The sequence below is a fragment of the Aulonocara stuartgranti genome, assembly GCF_965226115.1.
Source record: "Aulonocara stuartgranti genome assembly, chromosome: 6".
In the NCBI taxonomy this organism is placed as follows: Eukaryota; Metazoa; Chordata; class Actinopteri; order Cichliformes; family Cichlidae; genus Aulonocara; species Aulonocara stuartgranti.
In genome coordinates this window covers 8845130-8864390 of record NC_138944.1, presented here as the reverse complement: position 1 = coordinate 8864390, position 19261 = coordinate 8845130, and the positions used below count along the sequence as shown (strand labels likewise).

The window sequence follows — 19261 nt, the reverse complement described above, 5'->3', positions numbered from 1 at the left end:
TGACTAAAGACGTGGAACCAAATTATGTTGTTTGTTTGTTTTTGCTTAAAATCTCAAAATGCCTTAAGATATGATTAAAAATGAGTTCTTTACTAAGTCATCTGTTATGTGTAGGCAACATGCTGGTTCATCCCTTGAGTTAGGTGCCTTTTAAGTGTTAAATGGCTTGCCAAACACAAACACCACTGAAAATGGTCATGTACAAGGACTGGACTGAAAGATTGAGAAAACAGTCAATTTCCAAAGAAAACCTTCAAACGACCACAAGTCTAGCTCCTTGGAAGCAAAATATAAGGAAATGAGAGGTAATGGAAGACTTTTGCACAATACTGTATGTCTTCATTTAAAAAAAGCTCCTAATAGTACAAACATTGTCAAGACCAGTTCATTGACTCCAATTAGCAAAGGTAAAACCTGATGGACAGTATTCAGCTATAGCTGCCACTGCTGAGATGCCTGTCAATCAAAGCAAACATGCTATATAGATGAACTATAAAAAAAATAAAGTTCATTATGCAGTTCACTATCCAGAGACCAAAACCTGTTTTTGTCCCAGGCTATTAACATGCTTTTTAATAACATAATTTTGGGCATTTTAACACAGGAGTCTGTAGGGATGTACTCGCCTTTGGGCCAGCCTCTAGTGGCTACTGAACACTTCTGATTGGCTTTGCTGTTTAGCCCTGGAGGATGCTAACAGAGTCAAATTAATGAGGTTTTATGAAGCTTAATTAATCACATAAATGGCAGTAACAATGGCTACAGCATGCAGTATATAACATGGTGTATATGGGTAAGCTGGAAGGCATTTATTCAAAAGTTAGCCTAAAAGAACCTTTATACAGGTAGAATGCATAGTTGATGACAAGCAAAATTACTTTTCTGCCCTTTTCCTCTTCATCAGTTTGTGCTTTAAATAGAGAGCTTTTTGACCATCATTATTATTATTATTATTTTTTATATCTGTGACAGTTGTTAGGCTGTCTCCTCTCCCACCTACACACTGTACATGTGACAACAACGCCTATGTGAATCCTGGATGGACTACCTCCTTTTGCTCCATCCATTTCATTGAAAAGGAGTGCCGGTGTCTTGTCACTCAATGCACAACGTTCTGACAGCAGCTGAGACGCCATACTGGGGCTCCTCTGCTGGCATTTTGAATTGATGAGATTGAGATGCAGCCAATTAGTGTGAGCCACTCAGCTCAGCGTCTGTCTGCAACAACCTGGGGAATAAAAGCTGCAACAACAACACACACCGGTGTCATCAGTTTAATCACATAACATTGTCACTCAACTTCAATACACATGGCAGTCTTCTATAGACATGAGTTACTATTACTTCTATATATTTCTTGAGAAAATTGTTTTTCCCTCAGGTACCTCTGCAAGCAGGGATCCTTATCTTACAGTCTGCTGACATTCTAGTGTGATTTTATGGGTCGTTCCATTGCATATATCACACGCTGTCATTGCTTATGCTTAGAAAACACTGCCTGTGCATCTTAAACAGTGTTATTGCAGCTCCCGGTTGTATTTCAGTGACCCATGAGGTCTTATACTAATGACAACAGCAGACTGTGGAGTAGTGTGAACTTTATAAACCAGATGATCTGTAAATTCCCACAGTTAAACAGCTCCATTCTTATTATAGAAAACCTTTTTTCCAATGAGGTTTTCGTTCTTACAGCAAGTGAATTTATACAAATTTCCTGGGCCTTCGCCTGCATATTTGCATCACGCTGTCACTTAACATAACTCTCTCCATTCATGTCGTCCCACACTGCAGTGGCTCACTGCCCAGCCTGAGTCACCTATACCAGTCATAGTGCATTGGCCAGGACACAAGTCATCGTAGAGCAGTGGAGGGAGAGCGGCGCAGCACACCGTCTGTGGCACATTAATACCAGACGTTTGATGAGAAGGCCAGAGAGAGGGGGCACGGGGGTGGGGGGAAATTAAATATTCATTAGGAATGATGACAAGACGGGCAGCGGTGGGGATGATGTGTAATAGTATCTACTGGCTGCTTTTTGTGGGAGCTGAAGCCTGTATGTGTGTGTGTGTGAGCCTAGATGCAAACCAGGCCGACTCTAAGTGCCAGTCTCTATCTGTACAAAGAGGTGTGTCATGTCACCCTTTTATGAAACCTAATGCCTACTTACTGCATGCCAGATGCAATGACAGCTGAGGTGGCTGTGTCCCCACTAATGTAATCAGAGAGAGCAAGAGTGCACAGAAAGCCTTAAAAATCTCCCGTCATTCATACATATTATGATCGAAAACAGGATTTTTATCCCCAAGGCTGCGTCTCGCTACAGTTGTGTTTAAGTGCAAGTTAAATCTGCAGCCTTTATAGCATGCTCTTTTTATTAAGTTTTCTGGACCGCAACTTTAATGTTTTGAGTCACTTTGAGCACTATCATCATTGTTGTTTGGAGCCATAGCAGAAATCTTTTATTTAGCAAAACCCATCGAAAACCAGCTGTACTCTTATACTTTCTGCCCAGCTCAAAATAACAAAGTGAGAAATGAGCTGTAAAGACAGTGAAACACAAGAGCCAAACAGTTCCAGCAGAAGATGTTGGAGACTTACATTTATCACATGATTGTAAATGAACTAACTGTTCAGTTTAGTAAATGCAGACCAACAGTAGAACAACTGTGAAACCCAGAATGTGAACTGCAGGTGTGTCATCATGCATGTGGTTCCACATGCTTAAGCATTCCAGTGCTCAGGCATTTTTTAATTGAGTTAGGTTCTATTAATCAATATTAATATCAATAATTCAATATGCCTTACACTGGCTTGTCTGGAAGTATTTAGCAATTCTTCAGTGAGTTGTGATGCTCTTAGCTGTGTATCTTAAATATGGGAGGATAATGGAGGCCAGGTCCATGCAAGAAAGTCTCCTGACTTGAAATAGAGAAGCTTATGAATCGCTCATTACATTGAATGGCCACCAAAGATATGTAATTATATCTATGCAAATACATTTGAATTCCAATAATTTGGTTTTATTCCGTTATGTTAAGTTATGTAGATTAAAATGAATTAAAGCTCGCATGATCTCTGTTTGATTCTTATCTCTTTCTGCCTTCCTTTCTTTTTAGTCCAAGGGGACAATTGTTTTACTACGACACAGCATTAGTCTGTGTCTGCTGCACAGCTCTTCACAGTGTAAGGTGAGCCATGTACCAGCGGTGTCTTCTAATCTTCTGCCTGTCCACAAATCTCTCCTTGAACAAATGAGTCTCACTGACCACTGCCGCTGCCTGTCCTCTACACATTTTCCAGTGCCCTTCCCTACATCCCACACAAGTGAAGCTCAAATGCCTAACGGATCAATGGACTGTTCAGGCCCGCTCGCATTCAACAAGGTCTCAGCATAGCTGCCGGCCCATTGGCTTTAAGAGATTTTTGTTGGCGGGTACGGTGATAAAAGCACAGACATCATGGTAATAAAAAGGCTGACAGGTTCTGGGAAGGACTGACTCTTTTTCTCTCCTCCTCTCTATCCATCCCGTTTTGTCACATGTCTCCTCCCCTTCCCCTCATCGCTCTGCTCAGCCTTTGGTTCCAACAGACTGGTGCTGTAGTCTATACTGTCATGTGTATGGGCTTTGGAGCTTGACGAAAGGGGAGGACGACTGACACAAAGGGTGTGGAGAGACGGAGGGATGTCTGGTGTATGCATTGGAGAAGTTGATCAGTCTGGAGTTGTAGAAGTCTTTGAGCAAAGTCACATTATAGAGAAGGACAAAAGCAGCAGGCATGGCTGCCGACACCCCTTGAGGAAGCCTTGACCAAAAAGCTTCCGTATACTAAGACCTTTCTTTTGTACATCAGCAGAATGAGCTTTGAATGTTAAATCTAAAACATTGGCTTGCAGTGCTACTAGTATTGATTAGCACCCAACTAGTCATTAAAGTTGCCCTTCCAGGACAGGGCAGCATAGTGATGAGCAAATTTATTTATTTTTAAATCAAAGATTTGCTCAATATATATGCAAAATTATTCATGATATTCAGCTGTGTTACTTGTAAGTTGTATGGATTTGCTAAAATGTCAGGAGAAATGTATCTGTGTTTTACACATCCAGCGAATACGAATGCACGACTTAATAAGGTGTTTATTAATTATGTTTACAGCTACGGCGAAACAATCAAACTTTCATTTCTGGACTTGGTCTGTCAATAATGTCTGGTCCAAACATACTGAGGAATCTGTGGCTCTAGTGTCAGCCTTTGGAAAATGTCATGTTTCACAATAACTGAGGATAATGAAACAAGGAGGGAAACCAGAATTAAAGTTTCATCGTCTTGTCTCACCCTTCACACGTTGCTGAGCTCTGGTGTCAGGATAATGATGGTGCTGGCAGATACAAAACATGGGTTTTGATTACACAGACATACCTTTTCTGATGAATTAGATTAATTAGGTACATGAACAGTCAGGCGAGGGGCAGCACGAGAGGGTTTTCTATGCAAATTTTATTTGACTGGTGTTTGGTGCATATGATTAGCAGAGCCGTGCGAATGCAAAACAAAAGAAAAAAGAGGCATGTAAGGTATGTGTGTGAGACAGTGTGAAATCCTCACTGACCTCTACTGTTGGTTAGCCTGAGGAGGAATGGGTAAGCTAGTGTGGGCGGTCTTTGGTGCAAGACGGAAGACACATGGATGGAACGCTGTCAGAATCTAAATGCGCTGTGCACAGCTTTTACCATCAAAAAAATCATTACCACATAAGTTTAAAGACATAAATGTATTTATTGTGAAAGCAAGCACACACACACATATTTTAAGTAATTCTCTACTGTGCAGGCATTAAAAGAAAATCTGTTGTTTTATAAACAGAAAGTGATTTCCTTTCTCTTAATGCCTGGACAGTAGAGAAATAAAATACTGGCAGGTTACTCCGTACCTGCTGATTTCAATAATCTGTGTCTTAACTGTTCAGTGTAATAACTGCAGACCAGTCATGGAATAAGGGTGAAGCCCAGAATGTGAATTGCAGGTGTGTCACTGTTTATTTAGATCCACATGTTACAGAAATTATTCCCTAACATAATTACTTTAGTAGTAACTTTAGGGGACTTTTAAACCAAACTGTCACATGATCCTCACTGTGTGGAGTCTGCATGTTCTCCCCACGCCTGCGTGGGTTTTCTCTCATCGCTCCAGCTTCAACGACATGAAGTAAGTGGGGCTTAGGTTAATTCGTGATTCTAAATTGCTCATAGGCATGAATATGAATGTGAATAGTTGTCTGTCTCTGTGTTAGCCCTGCCCAGGGTGTACCCTGCCTCTTGTCCCATGCAAATTGGGATAGTATGCCCTGTTGAAGAATTTCTCGCTTCTTAAAATGCACCAAGAGGAGAGCGGAGCGAGGAATCAGGAGACTTGCTGGAGCATCTATAGCTGAGGATGCATAGGTTTGTTTGTTTTTTTACCCATGATGCATTAAATAGGTCCTATTTTCAGAATTGAATTCAAAGTGGTCTGAAATCTCAACGTTTACATGAACACTGTTATTCATTATGAATGAACTGACAAATGAAGGCACTTTAAACCAAGTCTCTTTCTCTTTTTTTTAGCTTACATCGCTTTAAAATTACAGCTCCAAATTTTATGATATGCCTGTTGCCACCACTTCTCCCCCCGATGTTTCTTTCTTGTCTCTCTGATCTTGAATCTGTGTTATGAGGGACTAAAACATGAGGTCAGGATGTGAGTAGAGGAATCAAGGATGTATATGCTGAGATATGGGATTTTTTTTTCTTTCATATAAGCAGTCAAAAGATGGATTGTCAGTGAAAAAATATAGATTTTTTTTTGCAGTCTAAGGCTGCTTCCGAAAAGTTCCCACAATCAAAAGAGCGTTTCCTGTCTAGCTCCTCAGGCTCCAACCCTGTGCCACTGAAATCATGTTTATGCACGATTTTGTTTAAGCCACACACAACAGCAGGTGATTTCACTGATTAGTTCCTCCCCTCTGACTGAAGGAGTGCTAATCAGTGATATCAAATGCTCAAGTGTTTGCTGCTGTAGATGCACAGCTTTTTATACTAGCAAGCAATCTTCATCTCATTTTTGATCTCCTGACTAAATTTATATCATCACTTTGCATCAGTTTATCTCTTTCTCACAAGTTCTCATCCCCCAACTGCTGCCATCATCACATCTCTGGCTGCTACTGTCCCTCCCTTCATCATTTTTCCTCTTTCTTCTTGCCAAGCCTCAAGCTGAGGTACATCCTTTGTCTTCCTCTGTGAATAATACATGGCCTCTGAGGGTAAGGATGCGACGAGAGTATAAGATCCCTGGCCTGGGCTGTTTTTCTGTCTCCTCACCTCCCAGGACCCTTTGGCTCACTTCATCTGGCCAGCTGCTGAGAGGAATACTGAGTGACCCACCATAGTACACACGCCATTATCGGTGGGTCACCACGTATAAACAGAAATCCACAGCAAACCTGAATATGTGGTCTCTGTGTGCATGAGGATGAGCTCAGAAAGCAAATATAATGTTTGATGGCACAGTTTTATCTTTCTCTAGATAATGGGACATCATCACTTGTAGCCTTGTCTGGGTAATTTATCGTGCAAATCCTCAAACCTTCCCTGCAGTGGAAAACATCTGCTCACAATAAAACATCCCATAATAGGAAACAAGCTTCTGGGTCTTTAAATGAAGTGAAAATTACAAATTCACACCTAGATTCCCTTTTCCCAGAAGCCCTTTTGACAACACGGCATCATAACAGGGACAAATGCAAGCAAGCCTCCCTCTAATTGATAACCTCATTACTTATGTGCACCAAGCTATTTACAACCCCGCCTGCTCTGCTGTGGGCAGGTCACAGGGTCACCACTGGGACTCACATATGAGACCATGCAGCATTAAATTGGTACAAACTGGCTGAGCGTACGTGTGCCTCACTAGCTGTCTGCTGTCAAATGGCTCCACCAGATGGATACACATCTCAATGGGACACCGTCTGCCACCAGCTGCTCTTTGATGATACTAACAGAGAAAGGGACACACAGGAATGTTGGATGGAGGGATCGAGCACTGGAGGTGTCAGGTGTCTGATACTGTTATCTCCAAAGCTGACAATATCTGTGTACTTACACTTTGTGAGGTGTGGATGTGCTTCAGGAGATGTGTTTGAAGAAATACATTCAGTTAATCATACAATTCAATGTCCTGTGTCTCTAGGTAGTTAACGGTTGTCTGATATTAACGTCCGGCCCGGGATCTTTGTGTATTCAGCTTCAGCATGGTTAAAAGGTGTTTGCATAACTACTTAAAGAGCTCTGTGTAAGGCTGACAGTCAACAAATCTCAGTATCAGATTTGCTGGGCTCACAGACTTCAGGCACCAGCAGGTATACGCCATAGATTGTTTGAAGTTGGGCAACATGACAGCCACCCCTGAAGTGAAACCAAAATATTGTAAGGGAGACGTGGAATTGAGATGCCACCTCCTACTCAATCTGTAATACCAACTGAAAAGCAACTATTATATGTGTGTGTGTGTGTGTGTGTGTGTGTGTGTGTGTGTGTGTGCGGGGGGGGCACCATTTTTGTCCTGGAAAATGACAAGTATATAGAAGATATGTATTCTTTTACTGTCAACATGCCAGCTACTGCAGATACTAAATTGTCTATATGGCTAAATCTCACACATTTATGTGACATTTGTATATACCCAGTTCATCCATTGTATCCCAGCCATCAGAAGGTAAAAGGCAGCTTACACCTGGACAAGCCACCTATCTATTGGAGGGCTGATAGAGTTACAGACGACCATTCCTGCTCACATTCACAGCTATTGCCAATTTAGAAATGCTAAATGGTCTAACCCATGCATGTCTTTCAAATGTGGAAGAAAGCAGGATTAGCTAAGGAAAATGCACAGAAGAGAACATGCAAACTCTGCACACAAATGCACCAACTGGCCGGCTGACCTAGGTGGACCTCTGTGCTCATGATGCGAAATCTGCAATGGTGAAAGTGGATCTCAGAAATAGTCATTAACTACATAAAAGAACAGTTTACCGTAACTGTGATTTTTTGGCACACAGGCTCAACATTGATGAATGCGGCATCTGGTCCTGTGTCATAGCACTGACACTGGTGCGGTGTATCTCTTTTCAGGGGGCACCTAAATTACGCAAGCTATACATCCTTGTGCACGGCAATCTGACTTTATTATTCCTTTCTAGTGAAGTCACAAGTTAATTCATTGAAATTGATCTAAGCTAAAGTACAAAGTCACACCTAATGAAGCATGACTTTAATCAATAGGTCTTAGTTTTCTTTGCAGGCAGCCAGCAAGATCCTTAAAACAAGAGAACATTCATCGAACCATGTATTTTTCGAGATTTTGTGACAGACCTGAGATCTGTAGCCGATCACATGAAGAATTTGAAAGATAGTATGGATGATCCTTTATGACATTTAGTTCTACAAAACCCACATCAAAAACGCCATATAAACCCTAATAGCACTGAAACCAGTGAACTATATCTACCATCAATACAGCACCACATCTGTATGCAGCTCTCACTGCCACCCATTTGCTGACAGCTGTCCAGTCAGGCTTGATCATCACTTGTACTGACAGTCTATTGGTTCTCCTCAAAGACTTTAAAATACCAAACCTCACGAGGGAATTCATCAAAGTCAGAGTCGTCATTAGCAGTTGAATGTTTCTCTAGTCTGCAGCAAAATTCACTCATTTCAGGATTTTAATGCTACTTTAACGCTTATGCTGAAAGACAGTTTGACATCACAGATTAAAGTAATCACCCTTTAAGGAAATCCAAATCCTGAAATGCTTCTGACAGAAACTGTGGATTCTTATGTATTTATTTTATTTCACAGAGCAGAAGCTACAAAACTTTCTGAAGATATTTCACTCTCAAATAACCTATGAGCTGTGCTTATAAACTCTGCACCCCGTGTACCTGTCCAGTACCAGGTGTATTCTACCAGGTGAATTCAATAGAGATCTGGCAGTTTAGGAGACAAACAAGGGTAAATAAGATTATTCCAAACAAATGCTACTACACCTGTTTGGAGCAAGTGTAACTAGCAACTGGAATTATCTGGAAAATAATTTGTTCTGCTGTGATGTTCAGAACACTGAAGAAATCTGATTTTTGGTGAGAAATTCAGTTTGTCTGTTATTTGCCACTTATTTCAGGCAATGCTGGTATACAGCACAGTTTAAAGTTTTCCATTCATGCAAATACTTTGGTGCACGTGCTGACAGTGGGGACAGGGGAAGAACTTTCTAAAAGAGCTAATCTTGATCTTCTCCTGGACATGCAGTCAGACTTGAGAGTGAAAGGTGGTGGTGGATATACAAATAAGCTGATCAACAGGATGCTTTGCGAGTGTTTCCTGATGGACGGCCACAGGAAGGTGGACTTGAGTGGCAGCTTGGCAGCCAGTGGTGGAGAGATCCATCATGTCATGACAGGAAGGAGAGGGCTCTGACGTCTTGGCCTGCCCTGACAGGCCAGCGCCTGTCAGCTTAATGAGGCTCCCAGTGACAGGTGATGTGGTTGTTAGAACGTGTGCGGGTGTGGATTTTCACAGAGTTTGAACAAGTGCCTCGTTAGCATGACTCCCACAGCTGAAATGCCTGTTATGTCTGTTATGTTTCTGTTTCATATGTTTGTTTTTTCAGAAAAAACTCCACATGCTGTTGTCTCCATTTATATCTCTTAGACTTAGGAGAGGTTTTGTTTTCTGCTGCAGTTCAAACCAGTTCACGAGTGATATTTGCACAGCCACTGTCCCACTTGCATCTAAATCTAGAAAACTTCCCCAAAGCTGCAAGTCGCTCGTACCTGTGTGAGTGCACCAAAAAACTTTGTGTATAAACAATTCTGTGACCTCTCCATCTCAAATGTCCTTTTCCCCTCCAGTGTGTTTCCCTGTTTCTCAAACTCTTTCACCTCTTCCCCTCAAACCACCCACTCATCTTCCTTTCCCAATGTGAGGGTATTAGGTTCACACAGTAGAATATAGATGAATCCAGCATGGACACCTCTATTGATTTCTCCCACACCGCAGACACAGGAGATAATGAAAGGGTTTTCCTTGTTTCCTCCCAAGTAGACTCGCGTCATATTTCTTCAGGAGGTCTTCAAGTGAAAGACAAATCGAAAGAACTGGACTCTATGTCACTGGTGGTGGAGACTGTACTGGTCTGATATGTTCAAGGTAATCAGTGAGGTGTTTGACTTGTACTACAAACATCACTGATAGAAAATATGAATTAAGTTCCTGCCAGAGATCAGAGGAGAAAGCCCAGACTCCATCAAACAGATAGAAAAAAACATGCGTTACAACAAATGAATGCAGGAGAGCAAGTCTCATACAGGAATGGCCAGTTAAGAACAGAAAACCCAAACTGCAGATGGACACCAGAAGACCAGAAAACGTCGTCTGGTCTGATGAGTCTTGATTTCTTTTGTGACACTCAGGATGAGATTAGGCGTAAACAACATGTAGGCATTGATCTTGCTTTATTCTCATTCCAATAGTGCACCTTTGGGGTGATCAGAGAATGAGTGGATTAGCGTTGTGCATGTGCAGCCGACAAATCTGCAAGACTGTTATGTGAAAATGAACCAAAATCTCTAAGGAATGTTTCCAGCGCTTTGCTGAATCAATGCTACAAAGTAGCGTCACCTATTCAAGCAAAAGTCATAAACTGTATCTGAGAGATATACTGTACATTCTCACTGTAATATCTACAAGTATGGGGGCTGATATCGGCTGGCACTGAGCTGAGCTGCTGGGTCTGTGGCTCAGCTTGACTTTGTGGCCTGCCTAAATTATGCTTGTTTTTCTACTGAGGGTAGAAAGCTTATCAGGTAGCTTGAAACAGAGAAGAAAAAACACAATTTTATCTATTTCCAGCCATTACACCTTTGTATTTTGTTTGGAAAATGATTTTGAACAGACCACAGAAGCTAAACGTGGAATATCGCTTTCATTAGAGCACTGTTTGTTTTTCAATTTTGTGTGATGATGTTTCTCATGGGTATTAGAGGTAACATTATCTGAACTTGCAGCATCTGTTCCTCTGCTAGATGTTGCCAAGAAAGTGATGGTGCCTAAAAGAAAGTTAGTGTTGTCATGCTTTTACAAGCCATTTATCATCCCACAAAATATACCCAAAAGACCAGTACACATTTGTCCTGAAAAGCTTTGAGACAATATTTTGGGGGAGCAGCTTGGTGTAAATACAGTTATATGACTGTTGTTAAGCAGCCAGCTGGGAACTTTATGTCACTTTAATACCGACGGAGCGTGATTCAAGTCGTACATTGTAGACTGATGGACTGCTCGAAGCGATGGCGGACATTTGGGAGCAGCGAGGGGCTGATTTCTCTTCTTTTAATCTGGTCACACTGGGCTGGGTGTGTCCTCATTTGGTTGCTCAGAGTCTAATGGCTGCAGCACTCTGGAGGACTTAATTACTACCCAAGCAGCACTCAGAGATATGCTCGGAATTTGTTAAAGCCACTTTTCTTTTAATTGTTGCCATTTCCCCTCTAAGAAAAGAAGCGTCTCTTTAAGTTTGGAAAAAGAGAGCTCACAAAAAACTGCTAAGTGAAAGATAAAAAAAAATAAACAATCTCACAATGAAGCAAAGATCCACAGGCACATTTTAATTTAGATTATGTCCTAGATTTTGTGTAACAGTCTATTAGAGTGTGCTATTGAATGGGAGCCATCACTTGGAATTTTTCTTGTACTGTGTTGAAAAGCGTTTGTGCTCCAATATGTTCTGACTTTATTGATTTCTTTATGAGACAAGGCTCAGATAGAATATTGAGCTATTCAGCTTGAGTCTGTGCTCCCTCTGACTCTCTCTTTCTCTGCACACAGAGGGACGCCTGGTTTCCACAGCACTGAGGGAAAAGACACTTGTCATGGGAACATGACTAGCAGGTGCCTTGTCCTCATGAGTGATTGGTGTCGGTGCCTGCGGGGCTTAAACTCTTGGCCTTTCCTCCCACGTCTCTGGATGAATATTCAGAAACGAGCTGATCAAACGTGACAAGCAAACTCGGGTTCACACTAATGAGCTCAGATTAAATGCAAAATCAGAATCAGAATCAGAATCAGAATACTTTATTGATCCCTGGGGGAAATTATTTTTTGTTACAGTGCTCCATTTTAAACCAACATTAAGACAAGACAGACAATACACTAACTAAGAATAGTACAATATATACATATATATACATACATACATACATAAGTCACTCATAAATAAATATTTGGAAAAGAAACATGTGTAGTTGTAGCAGCAAACAGTGTGTTAAGTGGATGCGTTGTACAGGGAGATGGCCACAGGCAGGAATGATTTCCTGTGTCGTTCAGTGGTGCTTTTCGGTAATCTCAGTCTCTCACTGAACGAGCTCCTGTGACTGACCAGCATGTCATGGAGTGGGTGGGAGGTGTTATCCAACATTGTCTTTATCTTGGACAGCATCCGCCTCTCCGACACCACCTTGAGGGAGTCCAGCTCCATCCCCACAACATTGCTGGCCTTACGGATTAGTTTATTAAGTCTGTTGGCATCTGCGACCCTCAGCCTGCTCCCCCAGCATGCAACAGCATAGAGGATCGCACTGGCCACAACAGACTCATAGAAAATCCTCAGCATTTTCTGGCAGATGTTGAAGGACCTCAGTCGCCTCAAAAAATAGAGACGACTCTGGCCCTTCCTGTAAAGTGCTGTGGTGTTTTTAGCCCAGTCCAGTTTATTGTCAATGTGTACTCCAAGGTATTTATAGTCCTCCACAATGTCAACACTGACCCCCTGAATTGAAACAGGGGTCAAGTGTTTCCTGGTCTTCCTGAAGTCCACGATCAGTTCCTTGGTCTTTGCCACGTTGAGCTGCAGATGATTCTGCTCACACCACGTGACAAAGGAGTCGACCACAGCCCGGTACTCTGTCTCATCATCCCTGCTGATGCATCCAACCACCGCAGAGTCATCAGAAAACTTCTGAAGATGGCAGGTCTCTGTGCAGTGGCTGAAGTCTGTGGTGTAGAGGGTGAAGAGGAAGGGGGAGAGGACGGTCCCCTGTGGTGCCCCTGTGTTGCTGATCACCTTGTCAGACACACACTGTGGGAGACGTACATATTGTGGTCTTCCTGTCAGGTAATCAACAATCCAGGACACCAGAGAAGCATCCACCTGCATCGCTGCTAACTTATCACCCAGGAGGGTCGGCCTGATGGTGTTGAAAGCACTGGAAAAGTCAAAAAACATGACCCTCACAGTGCTCGCCGGCTGGTCCAGATGGGTGTAGACACGATTGAGCAGGTAGATGATGGCGTCCTCAGTTCCGAGACGAGGCTGATAAGCGAACTGAAGGGGATCCAGATGTGGTCTTACTATGGGTCGCAGCTGGTCCAGGATGAGCCTTTCCAGGGTCTTCATGATGTGGGAGGTCAATGCCACGGGCCTGTAATCCTGGGGGCCACTGGGACGTGGCGTCTTTGGTACAGGGACGAGGCATGATGTCTTCCACATCACCGGGACCCTCTGCAGACTCAGACTCAGCATAAACAGTTTATGAAAGACTCCACACAGCTGGGGGGCACAGGTCTTGAGGACAAGGGGACTCACTCCGTCTGGTCCAGCAGACTTGCCTGAGTGAAGTCTCCTCATTTGCATCTCAACCTGGTATTGAGTGAAGGTGATGGGTGGGGGAGGGGTGTCAGGAATCTCACAGGAGGCAACATGTGAAGAGAGAGGCTGGCACAGTGGTGTGGCTCTGGATTCCAGGCTGACTACAGGTGAGGTTGTGGGGGTGGGAGCAGACACTGTGGTGTCGAATCTATTGAAAAACAGATTCAACTCGTCGGCTCTATTCTCACCTCCCTCAGCTCCCCTGCTGTTGGTTGGCCTGAATCCAGTGATGGTCTTCATGCCCCTCCACACCTCTCTCATGCTGTTCTGCTGGAGTTTCCACTCCAGCTTCCTCCTGTAATTGTCCTTAGCCTCTCTGATCTTGTCCTTTAGTAACACCTGGATCTTCCTCACCTCCTCTTTGTTGCCCCCTCTGAAAGCCCTCTTCTTGTTGTTGAGGAGGGCTTTGATGTCCTTAGTCACCCACGGCTTGTTAAAATGCGTGTTAAATCACTTAATCGTGTGGTTAAAAGGCATGGGTTTTGAAATCCCCAAGGTCAAGATCATAAACATCATGTGTCACAGGTCAGACAAGGGGAAAACTGTCACTCCCGCGTCCTACTGCTTCCCACCTGACTACTCTGCAGTTTGAGGATACATGAAACTCATCCTCCACATTTAAAAATAGCACAAACTATTCGTGTAACTTAATTTAAGCTCTCCTCTTCTATCAAGTGATCAGAGTTGACACATCAGTTTCTCTCGGCTCAAATTTTGCTGTATATGCTTTTGATCGTTACATTATCCTCCTATGAACGCTGTCACGGATGTAACATTTGACAGCTTAACTACAGTTATGTTGTCACTTTTAATCAAACTAGCACATTTATCAGTTTAGAGCTTAGGATACAAAAATCCATCACTATCTATTATTGAATACTCTAAATAATTTTCTTATGTAAATGAATACTTAGTGGAGCACAATGAATCTGTCATTGAGTCAAGCCTTCATTTTAAGTATATTAATATTCAGACTGCTGCTAATGCAAAAGCTAATTTTCTATTATCCGCACCAACTGCTGACATATATGTAACTTAGCATGGACTTTTTTTTTTTCCCACTACTTTCACAATCACTGTGTTATATTAGAAAACAGTGGATCATAGCTTCCTATAAACCTTTGTAGCCCTTCTCAGTTCCATATAAATGAGGTTTGGAGCGTGAGGATGTTTGTAATTTGTCAGAACCGCTGTTCCAGGAATGTGGGATTTTGCTTGAAGGTTTTCTTGGCATTTTCTCAAAAGGTCAGCTTAGCTGTTCACTGTTCAGTTATACTGTACAACTTTCAGAGCATGCTTTTTCACAGATATGTTTGGTGATACTGGCACAATATCAGCAGACAAGCCCATAACTATTATAGTTATTGATTGCAGAATATATGCTAGGTGGTGTGTGCTGAGCCAAAATTCCAAAGCCAAAGAAACAGAAGTGAAGAAAGAGAAGAAAAACTAGTCTCACAGTAATGTGCAGTATTGTTATATCTATCTTTCTTCCTACATGTCAAACATGGTTTTGGAAGATATACAACACCATGGAAACAGTTACAGGTCAGCTTCTCACCCTGTGGCAGTTCAACTAGTCTCCAGCTGACCCCACATAGCCCCCTACCTCACCCCCTGCAACCCTCAATTAAATAAGCGGAAGAGGACTGGACGTTTAGTCGAGACGTCGAGCATGATGTTCCCGCCATCAGATTCCGAGACAAGCATTTGAATGTTTTAATGCTTGAATGCACAAGGCTGTAAGAAAAATGAATTATACATTAACAGAGGAGACAGATGTGCAGTTCCTATTTCAAACTTACAGTCAATGTTGTTTTATGCATGACCATAAATACGTTTAGTATTGCATCCACAACCCAAACCACAATGTTTTTTTCCCACATCAGCTAAGTGCTTATTGGAATCCAAGCCATGATTCTTCCCTAAACCCAGCCAGGTGGTTTTTGTGCCTAATTCTAACCATTGTTTGTACACCAAAAAATTGATTCTCAGACAGTAATTTGTGATAGTTTTGGAAGGTATTGATGGATGAGAGAATACACACTGTGCCTTAGTATATAAAGGTGTGGAGATAGATGTTTTTTTGACTGTTCCTCTAGTTAGTCGGAGAAGTTGAGAAGAGGGATAGAGCTAGTAAGATGTGCCTATTCATGAGATGTTGCTGAAACAAAGGTACAGTAAGAAAAGGTTTTCAAAATCATTATTTTGCCACGTGAGCATAAAAACCAAAAAGGCGCAGTAGGTTTGCAAGGATTTGTTTTCCACAATAGCTCAGTCATGGAGCTGTCTGAACTGCACCTTAACAGAAAGTCAGCAAGGTGTTATTTCAATAGTAAGATCTTTAGATAGAGGCGCTCTCTCAATTTCACAGCTTTTTAAAATAATAGGAACTTTACCCTCGCTAAGACTTTTTGTAATTGACGCACAAAGAGCTCAAAGAGCACAAAGGGCTTCAAAATGACTGCCTATATACCAGTGTGCTTTATTTTTCTCTCTTCAAACTGCATTGTGAACATGTATGACTGGTAACACAAATGTGAACGTGTGTGCGAATGAATAGATGCTCTCAGGAGTAATTGGTTTGGTCTGCAGAATTACCAGTGGAACAGCAGAGGACAGGAGGAAAGGAGAGAGAAGGAAAAGAGAGGATGCTTTGCTTCAGCTCATTAACCAACGCCTGTTAGCTTGGAAATAAATTGGGTGAGATTCCACCACTGGAGAGGCTGATTAGTTCATTTTTCTCCTCCTCCCGACTGATCCGTCGGAGGTGTAGTGAGGCACGGCCGCTTCTCTCACTCTTTCTCTCTCACTCTGTCTCACTCACATGAGTCCAAGCACACACATACTAAAAATCAGCAGCCCATGGGTCCTGAAGCAGATGTGAATGAGACAGGTGTCAGATGACTTGCTGCCTGCCACAGCTCAAAGGTCACCTAGACTTACAGTACCGCTGTCTGACTGGGCTCACAGCCGGTGGACAAGGCTCCATCCAGGGGGACTGATGGCTGACAGAGTACTTCATTTCATTTCATTTCATTTATTTATTCATTTTCAGGCACAACAAATACCTATATTGAACATAAAATACACAAAACAAAAAACAAAACTTGCCTGAAAAAGGAGTGGGACGAAGAAAACTTATTAAATCCCACCCCTATACTCACTCATCAACAAAAAAAAACAATAAACTTCAAGAAGCGGGTAGAGTGATGGGAATTGCCTTCAGCCTTAGATGGAAATAAATAAATAAAAAACGTTCCTCTGTGATACAAGTGTGTGTGCAAAAACACGAGGTGCGGTAGTGACGATTTTGGACTACTAATCACTCCTAACATATGATTCGGAGAAATCATCTCCCTTGTCATTACAGAAGTGGGGGAAAATGCCTCTTCTGCAATGTCATAGACTCATTGTAAAACAGAGCATAAACGCGGAAATTTGGAATATAGCTTGTCATTTGCAAAAACCTCGGCATTTGGTTGCTATTATTAGCAAGCTGTTCAAAATGTAGGCTGAACACTTAACCAGGTTGAAAGGGCCATTGTCGTTCTTAATGAAAGCACTTCCATTTGGCCAAAAGTGCAATCCAGAGTGGAGACGATATTCACAAATAAGTATTTGATGCAATAATCTGCTAGAATGTGTGTTTTTATCCGAGAAATTACCCCACACTGGTACAACAGCACGAAAACACTTCACTGCCAGAATACATTACGCTGTTTTTGATGAGTTTGTTAATACATACTGTACATCCATGCATGTTTACTTTAATATCCACAAAGCTCATTAAAGTCAGTGATGGAGACCTACAAACAGCATGAATAAACACGAAAGAATGATGAGGGCCACATTAAAATGTACATTTTTATGCTGACACACATGGCAGAATGGGCATGTTTTAAACTTAATGCACAAATGCACAAGCACACGCTTTCATGCTCAGTGTTTTTGAGCAGTCTCAAAATGGCTTGTCATGTCCTAGCCCCCATTGCTCCTCCCTCCCTAATAACATCATTAATCAGAGAGTGTCAGTGCTGAGATATGGGTCGATAAACAATTTGGTGGAACATGCCTAATGGAAACCGGAGTCATTTTATATATTCACCTGCTTATCAATCCTACAGATTAAACCGTGTTTTCTGGACACTCCCACTAAAGCTATTATGTAATTCTCCTATACACAAACAGAGGTGTTAAAGACCAGTCATGCATTAGGTAGTCTATACAACTCTGTATACTTAACCTAAACCTCATTACAGAGCTGAAAATTATAAAAGAACGACGTCCGTCTGTTTCAAGTATGAAACTCCTTGAGTAAAAACCAAAAATAGTAGATTTAATAATGACTTCAGGTTTGCTCAAACACCCACAGGTACCATAAGATCCCACCAGCTCATGAGATTAGACAGCCATACAGTGTAAATGATTTACATTGGCAAGTAGAAGTCAAAAAGTTTGGTATATTTCTAGAACATGATTCAGTCTCAATATTTTAAGAATTAAATCAATTCAAAATCCAGTAAACCTTGTACCTAAAGACCTGAGTAGCTTTCCAAAACTTTGCAAAGACTTGAATTTTATGCACTGTTCTTAGGAATCAATTCGTTCGGCTGCCACACACAAATCTATAAAACTAAGTCAGCTTTCTATCCTTGAATAATAGATGTACTGATGAAGTATTGCTGAGTTGTAATGTGCATGGTCAGTCAAAGTAATTAATCAGGAACTATTGCTGCCTGCTTTTAGCAGGACTAGTCAACTCAATCTGTCCACTGATCAAGTTTGTTAGCATCTGAAATAAAATGCGTTGGTATGCCACACTGCAGCACTAATCAAAACAGTATCGAAGTGTCATCTGTGGAAGAGGGGTTTGCATGCCGTAACCCTAACCCTAACTCAGTTTTATTTATACATTGTCAAATCAGAAAAGCAGTCATGTCAGGGTGCTTAATCACCATCAAGAAACTGTGTATGTTAGTTGGCTAAAACAGGCGCACAAGGGAGTCCCATTAGCGTGCTAGCACCTTGAACTTGCAAATCAAGACTCACGATTATGACTACTAATGTGAGGAGAAACACCAGAAACCAAGAAGACAAAGATCTGTTCTCCCATTCAAGACCCCATTCAGGGAGTTTCAACAAGCAACCATATAGGGATCTAAGAGCAGATCACAGCAAACTCTTCAAACAAGAAACGGTCAAATAAGTTCAAAATGAGAAAGTTGCATTTTGAATGGACACCAAAAACAGACATAAATCACTCTTACTGTCTGAAGCAACTAACAACACTCCATAATTACCTGGTAGCATAATTAGTGAACTGCTAACAGCAGGCACTCACACAGACATATGAGTACACCACCTTTGACCTACAAGCCCATAAACTGCCTCTTTACATCAATGAAGCACACATCAAGCATCGTAACTGCTAGTAAGCACAATCAGCATAATCAACCAAGACTCTACGACTAAGCAACTAGTACTAGAGGTTAAATGGTCCCTGATAACTTCCATCA

The 19261-nt window shown here is 41.8% G+C and overlaps 1 long non-coding RNA gene across 2 annotated transcripts in view; it reads right to left on the bottom strand.

The window, feature by feature from the left end:
* LOC309707946 overlaps window positions 1-19261 on the bottom strand; it is a 107092-nt gene that overhangs the window by 6089 nt on the left and 81742 nt on the right. Inside the window, exon 3 of one of the 2 annotated variants that reach the window (XR_014277132.1) lies at window positions 1204-1242. The exons of the other annotated variant lie outside the window; for it this stretch is intronic. This is a non-coding gene — a long non-coding RNA (uncharacterized lncRNA). Of the gene's footprint in view, window positions 1-1203; window positions 1243-19261 lie in introns of those variants that run through there. 2 annotated transcript variants of the gene reach the window in all.